Source organism: Vulpes lagopus, chromosome 2 (genome assembly GCF_018345385.1).
Source record: "Vulpes lagopus strain Blue_001 chromosome 2, ASM1834538v1, whole genome shotgun sequence".
Taxonomy (NCBI): Eukaryota; Metazoa; Chordata; class Mammalia; order Carnivora; family Canidae; genus Vulpes; species Vulpes lagopus.
Genome location: NC_054825.1, coordinates 132806605 through 132819119, shown reverse-complemented (window position 1 = coordinate 132819119; position 12515 = coordinate 132806605).

Genomic DNA, 12515 nt, shown 5'->3' with positions numbered 1-12515 from the left:
AAGTGAACTGTTCCAACACTCAATGCTACCAGATGCCTGTCGATAGTAGAAAGCATAGAAAGTCCATGAAGTAACTTGGCTATTAGCCCATCGTTGAATGGATTTTGCAACAAAAAGTACCCCATTGTCGGACCACAAATGGTCCAGAAAGCCTAACACATGACACAGATTAATTTCAAGAGCCACGCAGTGTGACTAGAGTCAGTTAACTGGACTGGAGCACTAACCCCAAAAGCTAAAAAAGTGTCAACAACAGTGAGGCACCACCAATAGCCCTGAGAGAGGATCAAAAGACTAATCCAGGAGTAGGTGGGGGCTGCACTCATGCAGCGTGGCCTCATTCGCTGTGAAACGAATGTGTCACCTTTTGTCAGGAGGCCACATCTGACAGGCAGTAGTAGCCTCTGCATAAGAAACATTAATTCCTATACTCTGCGCCCGCTCTTTGGTTGGTGTGGACTGTGTCCAACATAATGACAGACATAGATGGCAGTGGTGGTGCTTAGGGCAGCACAAGGCTCTGCTGGCTGCTGGACTCTAGTCGGTGTCCTCAGAATGGCCACTTCCAGGGACATGTACAAGAGACACCCGTGTGACTGGCTCTGCAGCCGTGATTGGTTTCCATAGTTCATGTCCCCAAAGAAGAGGGCTATTTTCCATCTGCCAGTCTGTCGTTTTCCAAGTTTAGACCAAAGAGCCAGGCCATTGGCAACAGCCCAAGAGTCAATACAAATATGACAAGAGCACTATTGCGCAGAGGTAAAGAGAGTGGCCTTGAATTTTGCCCACTGGGTATCCCATTTTGGCTTCTACACGTTGACGCTGAGCTTGAAAAGCTGTTACAGCTCTTTTTTTTTTTTAAGAATTTATTTATTTATGTGAGACAGAGAGAGAGGCAGAGACAAAGACAGAGGGAGAAACAGGTTCCCTGTGAGGAGCCTGATGCGGGACTCAATCTCAGGACCCCAGGATCACGCCCTGAGCCAAAGGCAGATACTCAACCACTGAGCCACCCAGGTGCCCCCAGCTGTTACAGTTCTGAAACCTACCAGTCTTTGGTGTAGCCAAACCATCCGTGAGTCAAACCCAGGCATTTAGGGGAAACTGTGATTCGACAGCTCCATTGAGCCAGTGGCTTTGTTCCCAACAGAAAAGTCAGGGAGCAGAAGGCAAGGATAAAGTTTCTCCTGCTGCTGGGGGCCGGGGGGATCCCACTTATTTGTACATGGCCAAGATGCCACTGGGGCCAGAACAGGATCATTCTTAGATATGTCATTTCCATTTGACAAGCACGGCTTATGGAGCCCTTCTCACTTAGACAGTCATTCAGGCCAAGGTGACCCACCCCAAAATGGAAGTAGCATGCTGAGAGTTGCAAGGCCTCTACCAAGTAGACCTACATTTGCAACAAGAGCTCAGCAGCAAAGCCAAGAGCTGCGTTTCTGCTTTTCAAGAGGCGTGTATGCAGTAGCCCGGTTAGAGAGGCTGGGTCCCAAACCCCAAACTGGCACCTCTGATGGGCAAAATCATCAGTCCTATTGACTCGTTGCTCAAATTGTCGAGCCTCAAAGGTACTAGCCTGTCTCTACGTGATAGCTCTCTACAGTCAGGAGAATCTCCTCTGGCCCTTATGGAAACACAAGCCCCCCCCCCCCCCCATCAATTCCTAATATACATTCAGATGTAAAAATAACAACACATCCAACTGGCCCAGAGGTCCTCACCTACAGGATCATGTTAATGTCTTCCCAGGGGTGAACCAGCCCACATCCCACTAGCTGAGTCCCAGTGCCACTGCCCCATAGAACTGTCAGTCTGGCCACTGGGGTGTGTGTACACAGCACAGTCATACAGGTCTGAGTTCTGAGTTCCTCTCCTCCCCAGAGCTGCCAGCATACTGTCAGGTGCATGGACCTTTGGTTCCCCTTGGTGACAGGGAAACTTTGGCCTTCCCCAATCATCTTTCCCTTAAAGCAGCTGAGGTTGGCATAGAGGAGGGAGAAGGGTCAGGAGACACCTAAGGAGGGTGACTACGTGCAGGAAGCAAGGTGCCTTGACTTTGTTCGAATTCGAGCAGTGGTTGACTGACTGTAGCTACAGACTTCAAAGTTTTCAATCCACCCAGCCCTGTATTAAGAAGCAGAGTCATCATTGCTCACACTTTTCCAGCTTCAGGAACCGTGGCAGGCCACAGCCAGAGTTCCCAGCTTGGGGCGGAGGAGGAGGGGGGTCTGCCCTTTGGCTGATGACCTTTTTTGAGAAGTCCGGCTTAATCTGAGGCATCACCTGCCCGTTATCAAAATAACATCGCTTAAATTCAACGTAAGTAGTAGGGGAAAGTTCTCCATGATGGAAGGGCAGACTGTAAGAATTTAATCTATATTTCTTTTGGTCTGTTTCTCAATCTTCAGCGGGTCACCTCATCAGCATTGTAAACCCAATCTGGAGCGGTAAGAGCCTTAATACTAATCTAAAATGCCACACTTATGGTTTCCCATAAGAATCAGTCTGCCTCAGAAAAACTGGAGAAGACCAAAGCTCCTTATGGCAGTTTGGATGAATAGTAAACAAACAAACAAACACACAACAACAATGACAAAAAAACCTCTGAAACTCTACTGTCATCTCTGGGTGGATCTAAGATTAGCATGATAGACTTAAGGGAAAGACAGCTCAGCTGTTGCAATTCCTTTTTTTTTTTTTTTTTTAGTGTATTTAGTAATTTCTACCCTCAACATGGGGTTCCAACTCACGACCCCAAGATCAAGAGTCGCTTGCTCTTCCAACTGAACCTGCCGGGCGCCCAGCTGGTGCCGTTCTGAACAGGCTCCTATGCCTGCTCCCTCATCTCCCAAGCCAGCAGCCAAAGATCTAAAAATCTGCCAAGTTTATGCCCCTAGCAGTTGTGAATTTCCCCTTCGTGTCCCATGTGGCTCATGTCTCTGTCACTGCTTTCTGGAGGAGGACTAAACTTACTACTAGTTGTCACAAAGGCGTGAAGCTGAGGGTGATCTAATAGCCTCTCCTTGCCAACTTGCAAGCTGCCAGGTGGGTCTGTAACAGCTTCGTGGGGAGACATGCGCAGAAGACACAGACTCCCAGATCAGAGACGAAGGACTCCGGTCCCTTCTGTGAGAGCCGGAGGCAGAGGATCCAAGTCGCCATGGCCCAGGACGTAAGCCAGGTGAGCCTGCACCCCTACCGCACTCTAGTCTACTACCTTGGGTGAGCTGGGAGAGAGTCCAACTTGGATGAGAAAAAGTCTGAGTGTGAACATAGAAGTTGCTTTCAAATACGTGATGAGTAGTCATGTGGTTTCTGAGCACAGAATGAAGACCAATGCGTGGAAATGACAAGGAGGCAGATTCAGTACATCCTAAAGGAAAAGCCTTTAATAATAGAGGTCCTTAACGATCGGCCAAATGGACTTGTGTGAATGTTCACGTAAAAGCCAAACAAAAAGTTGACATTACAGATGTTACAGAGGATTCATGCAGTGGCTGGGCCTGGTAACCTCCAATATACTCCTCACTTTAAAGTTCAATGGAGAGGGGCACCTGGGTGGCTCAGTGGGTGAAGCCATTAGGCGTCCTCCTTTGGCTAAGGTCAGGGTCTTGGGAGTCTTGCATCAGCTCCCTACTCAGGGGGAAGTCAGCTTTTCCCTCTCTGCACCTCCCCCCTGCTCATGCTCTCTCTCTCTAATAAATAAATAAATCTTAAAAAAAAAATCAATGGAGAAAACACAGCTAAAAATGTTCAGCACAAATACTGTTTTTCAACCTCCAAAGAAGCTGAGTTGTGCCCTAGTACTGGTGTAGTATCTATTCCTAGTATTGGGCAGTATCTGAATTTTTTTTAAGTGTAAAAAAATACATCTTTTAGGGAACTTAAGTGTCATTAGATCTTTATTGTAAATACAGGCTGGATTTGATAATTCAATGAAAACTTTACAGGATAGGTAGATTGGGCCTAGACCTATTTTTTGTAGGAGTTTAGACTCTGTAAAATAACTTACATAACGACCAGCTGTTTTTTTAAGAATGCTATGCCTTTAAATTCACTGCTGTTCCAGCTACCATAAGAGTGAGGGAGAGAGGGGGAGGGGAAACAGAAAGGGAGAGAGAAGGGAGGAGGGGGGAGCATGCTTTGGGAGCTGCTGGCCAGCCACTGGGAGGTAAAACAAATATTTCAAAAGGGGTCGCTTCTGTTCAAAGTGGAAACTAGATCTATTGGGATCAGTACTAAGTACACATGAGAAGAGAAAGAGATTGTGTCCCAGTGAAAGGGAAGAGAACATAGACATCACTGACCTGTAAAAGGTGTTTTTGTCATTTGAAATTGGACTACTAAATCTATTTTACTACATTGTTCTTCAACACTGCATTTATTCCAAAGGGCTCCAAAGGATAAATCCAAACCTTCTGAATCGTAGTATCATCAGTATTTAAAACCTAAGACTTTGCAGAGACTAAGGCAATGCACAACTAAATGACTATCGTCAGGTACACCATTAACACAGCCAAAGTGCACAGTCTGGGTTTACTAAATTCCTAGTAGACAGATACTTGCTTGCTGAAGGTGCTGTGTCCCACAATCATCTGCAACTCACTTCAGAAAAGTTAGAGAATTTTCCATCCAGTTAAAAGGCTGGATAAGTAATACTTCTGAATCTCTGATTAATATAACAGCAATAAAACTGTCGGGACCTTTATTAAACAGCTTGAGGGAGCCAGGACAAAGAGAAAAGACTTTATATTAAATATTGAACACATTAGCCCCAAATTGCCTGATATTTGAAATAAGGAAACTGCCCCCATGGTTTTACCCCCAAGATCAGAGGACTGTTTTATTCTCTCCTGAGTGAGCAGTTGGATGTGGAAATCAACTGTTGACCAAACAAAAGGGAAGAAGGTTTGTTTTGTTTTGGTTTTTTAGATTTTTTTTTTTATTTATTCATGAGAGACAGAGAGAGAGAGAGGGAGGCAGAGACATAGGCAGAGGGAAAAGCAGGTTCCCTGTGAGGAGCCCAATGTGGGACTCCATCCCAGGACCCCGGGATCACAACCTGAACCAAAGGCAGATGCTCAACCACTGAGCCACCCAGGCATCCTGAAGAAGGGGGTATTATTGCAATGATTTTTCTTTTTCCTATTAGCAACACTATTGGAAAGTGGCAGGGGCTTGGTGTAATGTGTGCCATCTTGTTTGTTCTATTTTATTTTCCACTCTTCAATTGCTTATTTTCTGAGATTTCCTTCAGTTAACTTCTCTTCCTTGAGCTGCTTTCTTGTTTAAGGCTCAGGAGGCACTAGGCTGTTGACAAAATCGTTTGTAAACACATTTGGTTTCTCTAAAGAAAAGTTTATATTCAGCACTTGTAGTCTTCAAGCAGAAGCCTGCTGATGAGCTGGATGGGGTGGAGGTGGGGCTGTTGATTTGTAGCATTTATCAGTTGCCAGTATCCATGCTGTAAATATTCCCTTCTTGGCCAATTTCGAGCTATCAATGTGATTGCAATATCACCAATTTCGGGGTTGGGAAGAAAGGTACACAATCAACTCTCAGCAGCCAGTAAAAGTCACAACCAACACATCACTATGATCTTAAGTCACAAATTACTACTCAACACAGAGTATTCCCATTTTAGCCTTTATACTTTTTAAAGGGTACTTTTAAAACTTATGTGGTGTTCAAAAATTCCCTGATAGTGGGGACGCCTGGGTGGCTCAGCGGTTTGGCACCTGCCTTAAGCCCAGGGTGTGATCCTGGAGTCCTGGGATCGAGTCCTGCGTGGGACTCCCTGCATGGAGCCTGCTTCTCTCTCTCTCTCTCTGCCTGTGTCTCTGCCTCTCTGTATCCCTCATTAATAAAAAAATAAATAAAATCTTTAAAAAAAAATCCCTGATAGTATTTTTTAAATCACAAAAATGAGCAATGGACATTTAGAATCCTCAAGACACCCAGTCACATTCATAAGTCAGAGAGAGAAAGAGAGAGAGAGATGCCTAGTTTTTCCTGGAAGGATTTAAATAGTTGTTTTTTACCTCAGGGACTGAGATCTAGGACCCTTTTCATTTTCTAACATACCATAGAACTGCCTTAAGGAGAGTATTAAAACAAGAGATACTTGCAAACACCTTCCCTTTTTTACTAATTAATTTTGTGATATATAATGGACAGTGCAGATGGAAAATGCATTATATATATACATTTTAGACATATTTATATAGAGATAGAATTATATTCAAGATCAGTAAATAGAATATTCTCAGCACCCCTGAAGACCCTATTAACTGTGTGTTTTCCTATCATAATCTTCTTCCATCTGCTAGAGATAATAAAATGACTTTCAGAGTAATCATATATTTGATTTTGAGTTTTATCACCTAAAATAATATGCAATGAAGTTAATTTTGCCTGCTTTCAAATTTCCTTTGCATAAACTCATACTATTTGTATTTTTTTCTGTCTTCCTTCTTTCACTTACTATTATGTTTGTAAGATCCATCCATCAGGGATGCCTGGGTGGTTCAGTGGTTAAGTGTCTGCCTTCGGCTCAGGTCATGACCCCGGGGTCCTGGGATGGAGTCCCCCATTGGTTCCCCGGGTTCCCTGCAGGGAGCCTGCTTCTTCCTTTGCCTATGTCTCTGCCTCTGTGTGTGTGTGTGTGTTTCATAAATAAATAGATAAAATCTTTTAAAAAAAAAAAAAAAAAGATGGGGCAGCCTGGGTAGCTCAGCGGTTTAGCGCTGCCTGCAGCCCAGGGCATGATCCTGGAGTCCCAGGATCGAGTCCCACGTCAGGCTCCCTGCATGGAGCCTGCTTCTCCCTCTGCCTGTGTCTCTGCCTCTCTCTCGCTCTGTATCTGTCATGAGTAAATAAAATGAAAAAAAAAAAAAAAAGATGGACATTTCCCCCCCAGTTTTTTCCTATTACAGACAGTGCTATTGTCAATATCTTTATACATTATCCCAGGGTATATGTAAATATGGGTGGAACTGTTGGGTTATGGGGTCTCTGAATCTTCAGCTTTGCCAACTAATGCCAAAAGATTTTCCAAAGGGGTCGTAACAATTTACACCCATACCAGCTCTGTATGAGAACTTCAACTGACCCCAAATTTCACCAACTATTGTATTATCGACGTTTACACTTTTGCCATTTAGTGGAATGAGTGGCTTTTCTCTATTTTTTTAAGTTTATTTATTTATTTATTTATTTATTCAGAGAGAGAGAGAGAGAGAGAGAGAGAGAAGAGGCAGAGACACAGGCAGACTCCATGCAGGGAGCCTGACGCGGGACTCGATCCCGGGTCTCCAGGATCACACCCCGGCGCTAAACCACTGCACCATCAGAGCTGTCCTGAATGGCTTTTCTTATAGTTGGAATTTAAATTAATTTGGGCACATTTTCATAATTATATTGGCCATTTGGATTTCTGTTTATGTATACAGCCTGATATTCTTGTGCCTATTTTTTCCTGTTTGGTTTTAACAATCTTCCAAGTACATAACTGTGATTTCCATTTTTATTTCCCTTATTATTTTTAAAAATTTTATTTATTTATTAATGAGAGATACAGAGAGAGAGGCAGAGACACAGGCAGAGGGAGAAGCAGGCTCCATGCAGGGAGCCTGACGTGGGACTCGATCCCTGGTCTCCAGGATCACACCCCAGGCGGAAGGCAGGCACCAAACCGCTGAGCCACCCAGGTGTCTTTCCCTTATTATTAATAAAGCTGATCACCTTTTTATATGTTTACTGGTCATTTGGATTTCTCTCCTCTTCTATAAAGTGCCTGTTCAAGTCTTTTGCCTATTTTGGAATTCTGGTCTTTCATCCGTTATATATATTGCAAATAGCTTTCCCCACTCTGTTGCTTGCTCTTTTGGTTTTCATAGTATCTGTTCCTGAAAAGAGGTATCTCTAATTTTATTTAGGATAGTTAATCTTTTCTTTAAAAGAAGTGTTAATGTTAGTGGCTAGTGGCTAGTGTTTTTGTACTTTTTCAGATTCTAGGGTCATGAAAATATTCTCCTATGTTATTATTTCCTAGAATTGCCATAACAAACGACCACAAGCTGGGTGGCTTTAAACAGAAATTCATTTTCTAACAGTTCTGGAGGCCAGAAGGCTGAAATTAAGGTTTTGGTAATGTTGATTCCTTCTGGAGGCTCTGAAAAGAGAATCTGTTCCATGCTTCTATCCTGGCAAGCACTCTACTTGCTGTCAGCAACTCTCGGGAGTCCTTTGGCTTATAGTTGCAGAAGTCCTGTCTCTGCCTCATGTTCACATGGCCTTCTCCCTTGTGTTTCTCCTGTACACCTTTTCTTTCTCGTATAAAGACACTCATGGTTGGATTTAGTGTCCACCTAAATCTAGAATAATCTCATCTCGTGATTACATCTTACTTACTTAATTACATCTGCAAAGACTCTTTATACCAAATAGGTCACATTTGAGGTTCCAGATGAACATCTTATTTAAGCCACTACAATTATATCCTAAAAGTTTAGGGTTTTGCTATTTACATATAGCTCTTCAATCCATCCATAATTAGTGTATTTCTATGTATATGGTATGAGTTAAGAAGGTTTTATTAAATTAATGAATATTTATTTATTTATTATTTTAGAGAGAGGGGAGGGGAAGAGGGAGAGAGAGAATCTCAAGCAGACTCCCCACCACTGAGCATGAAGCCCAACACAGGGCTCGCTCTCATGGCCCTGAGAGCATGACCTGAGCCAAAATCAAGAGTCAGAAACTTAACCAATTGACCCATCCAGGCACCCCCGAGGTAAACGTTTTTTGTCCAGTTGTTCCAAGACCACATATTGAAAAGACCATCCTTTCCTATAAGAAATGATCCACAGTACCATTCTCAGAAACCAAGTCCTGATACAGCTGTGCTCTAAATAACTCTCTATTCAATCTATTTTTCTGTTCCTGAGGCAATCCCACAGTTATAGATACTGTGATGTTATAAAAATTCTTGGTAGCCGGTAGAACAAATCCTCAAATAATTTTCCACCTTCAAGGATGTCTTGGCTTTCCTTGGCCCTTTCCTTCAGTAAGCCAAGTACCACAAAACAAAATAAATATTCTGTTGAGAATAACTGAGGTTATTTTAAGTCTATAAATCCATTTGAAGATAATTAAAATCTTTTTTTTTGGAAGATTTTATTTATTCATGAGAGACACCAAGAGAGAGAAAGAGGCACAGACACAGACAGAGGGAGAAGCAGGCTCCATGCAGGGAGCCCGACATGGGACTCGATTCCGGGTCTCCAGGATCACACCCTGAGCTGAAGACGACACTAAACTGCTGAGCCACCCGGGCTGCCCAAAATCTTTAATGTATAGAACTTCAACTCCAAGAACATAGATACATGTATTTATTTAGATTTTAATTGCCTCCCAATAAACTTTCATATTTTTCTTTTTAGCAGTCTTGCACATATCTTTTTGGATTCATGCTATACTTTTTTGTGTTATCTTAAATGATATCTCTTAAACTTTTTATTTTAAATTATTTAATGGGATATGTAGAAATAAAATACAATTATTTTGTGTATGTGTGTTTGGCTAAAGATGACTTTTAGTTCTCTTTGCTTGCATAGATTTTTTTTAAGATTATTTATTCATGAGAGACACACAGAGAGAGGCAGAGACAAGGCAGAGGGAGATGCCATCTCCCTTTGGGGAGCCTGATGTGAGACTCAATCCCAGGACCCCTGGATCATGACCTGAGCCAAAGGCAGATGCTCAACCATTGAGCCAGCCCGGCGTCCCTGCATAGGTTTTTTTTTTTTTTTTTTTAATTCTGTTCTTTTATTTTTTATTTATTTTATTTTTTTTATTTTTTATTTTGTTTTTAATTATTTATTTATTTATGATAGTCACAGAGAGAGAGAGAGAGAGACAGAGACACAGGCAGAGGGAGAAACAGGCTCCATGCACCGGGAGCCTGAAGTGGGATTCGATCCCGGGTCTCCAGGATCGCGCCCTGGGTCAAAGGCAGGCGCCAAACTGCTGCGCCACCCAGGGATCCCCATAGGTTTTTTTTTAAACATGGAGCATATACAAAAAGGAATTTTTAAATCTACTCGTTTTAAAATATCATTTATACACTATAAAGCACACTTAAATTTAAGTGCATGGTTCGGAGTCTTAATATATGTACATCTGTGTAACGCCTACCACAACCAAGATATAGAACATTTCTATTACTGTGAAAAATTCCCTGAGCCCTTTCCCAATTAATCTTTACCCCTGACGATGGTCCCTAAAAAACTATTTATGTCTGTCATTATATAGTCTTTTCTAGAGTTTCATATAAATTAAATCAGTATGTAATCTTTCATGTCCGGTTTTCTTTATCTAGGAAAATTTCTTTAGCAAATTGCATAAAACAATACATTAAAAAGATCATTCACGGTCACCTCCCCACTGAGTCCAATGTGGTGTTCGATCGGAGGACCCTGGGATCATAACCTGAGCAGACACTTAACTGACAGAACCACCCAGGCACCCTCATGGTTTCAAATATTATCTAAGAAAATATTCATTTTACAAAGAAATCATTTTACAAAGGTGAATTTTACAGGTGAAATTGAAGTTTTGTGAACTTAAAATACTTGAGAAGTATTTTGAAAGTTGCCAATAGAAAGTTGCAGTAAACTCTAATATGTATATCAGAAAAAGCAAAGGTAATGTGGTGATTATCAAATTGTAACATGTATAAGCTTTTCCTGGGAGAGTTTGTTAGGATTTTAGACACCTAGGCCTGCCTCCAGAAATATTGATTCACCATAACTGGAGTAAAGACCAAAATTACATGTTTACCACTAGGTAAACAATGGAGATAATTTGCAGACCAGTTTGAGAAATAGTTATAGTGGAATGGAACTGCATTCAGAGTTCTAGTACTTGGCCCCATGATTTGGTCACTAGGTGACCTTGTGTAAATCATTATTTAATTAAAAGCTAATAATATCCTGCTTCCACACATGAAAGCAGGCTCCCTTTTATTCTTCTAGTGATCCATTTCACAGAGAGTATAAACTTGTCCATAGGAAATATTGTTGCCTTCTTTGTTCTCAAAGGGAAGTCTACATGAAGCTCCCTAGCCAAGGATAAAGAGAAGAGAGGTTCTTGCCATTCCAGGCAGATACTAGTCCCTGATGGTGGGAAGTACTGAAGAAGAGTTATTGTTCCATCACTTTGGGGTGGGAGGCATGCCTCTAAGGAAGTCAAGGAGGAACAGTTTATTTTCAGAGTTATGGCATATTTAATGCATACTAAGGTATGTGGCCTTCTTAATTCTAGCTGCCCAGAAGAGGACCACAGGGCCCTCTATTTTAGGCTAACCGGATGCACTACTAGCTCTTTGTGAGAGCTACTATATTTGTGGCTTGACTCTCCCTGTGTAGTTAAGTCACTCAACTTTTATGTTTCTATGATAGCATGTTTTTCTGAATTCAAACCACTGCAATGTAACCAATTTGCATCACCTTATTACCAAAGCATATAGCTTTCGACCACTTTATAGGCTAATCTAGTGAGCAAAGGGTGAGAAAGTCTTTGTTACAAAGTGGCATTTGTGCAGAAAGAGGTGCCCCAAAGAAGAATATTCTAGGTATTTTCTACCAATAAAATTCCTGTAACTCTGGATTTCAGTTTCCTCATCTAGAAATTGAGTGGATGCATTTGTTAAGACTAATTCAACCTTTAAAATTCTCTAGTTTTTTTTTTTTTTTTAGCATTTTTTGTCATATGGTAGCAGGTTTTTTTTTTAAATTCATTTTTATTGGTGTTCAATTTACCTACAGAAAAACACCCAGTGCTCATCCCGTCAAGTGTCCGCCTCAGTGCCCGTCACCCATTCCCCTCCCCCCCTCCTGCCCTCCTCCCCATCCACCACCCCTAGTTCGTTTCCCAGAGTTAGGAGTCTTTATGTTCTGTCTCCCTTCCTGATATTTCCCAACATTTCTTTTCCCTTCCTTTATATTCCCTTTCACTATTTTTTATATTCCCCAAATGAATGAGAACATACACTATTTGTCCTTCTCCGATTGACTTATTTCACTCAAAATTCTCTAGTTTTAGTGGTTGCTAGATTATGACTTGGCTGTTGAGGTGTTTGTTTTATTTTTATATATGACACAGATTTTTTTAAAAGATTTTATTTATTCATGAGAGACACAGAGAGAGAGGCAGAGACATAGGCAGAAGGAGAAGCGGGCTCCATGTAGGGAGTCCACCGTGGAACTCAATCCCAGAACTCTGGGATCATGCTCTGAGCCAAAAGCAGACACTCAACTGAGTCGCTTAACTGACTGAGCCACCCAGGCGTCCCTATGACACAGATTTTTAAATTAGCCTCAAAGTTGACTCATATCTCACTATAAACATCTAGAACATTGCATGACCTAAAGACTGATGGATTCATTCATCATTCATTAAGATATTTTTGTTAAGAATCCGCTACATGCCAGGGGCGCCTGGGTGGCTGT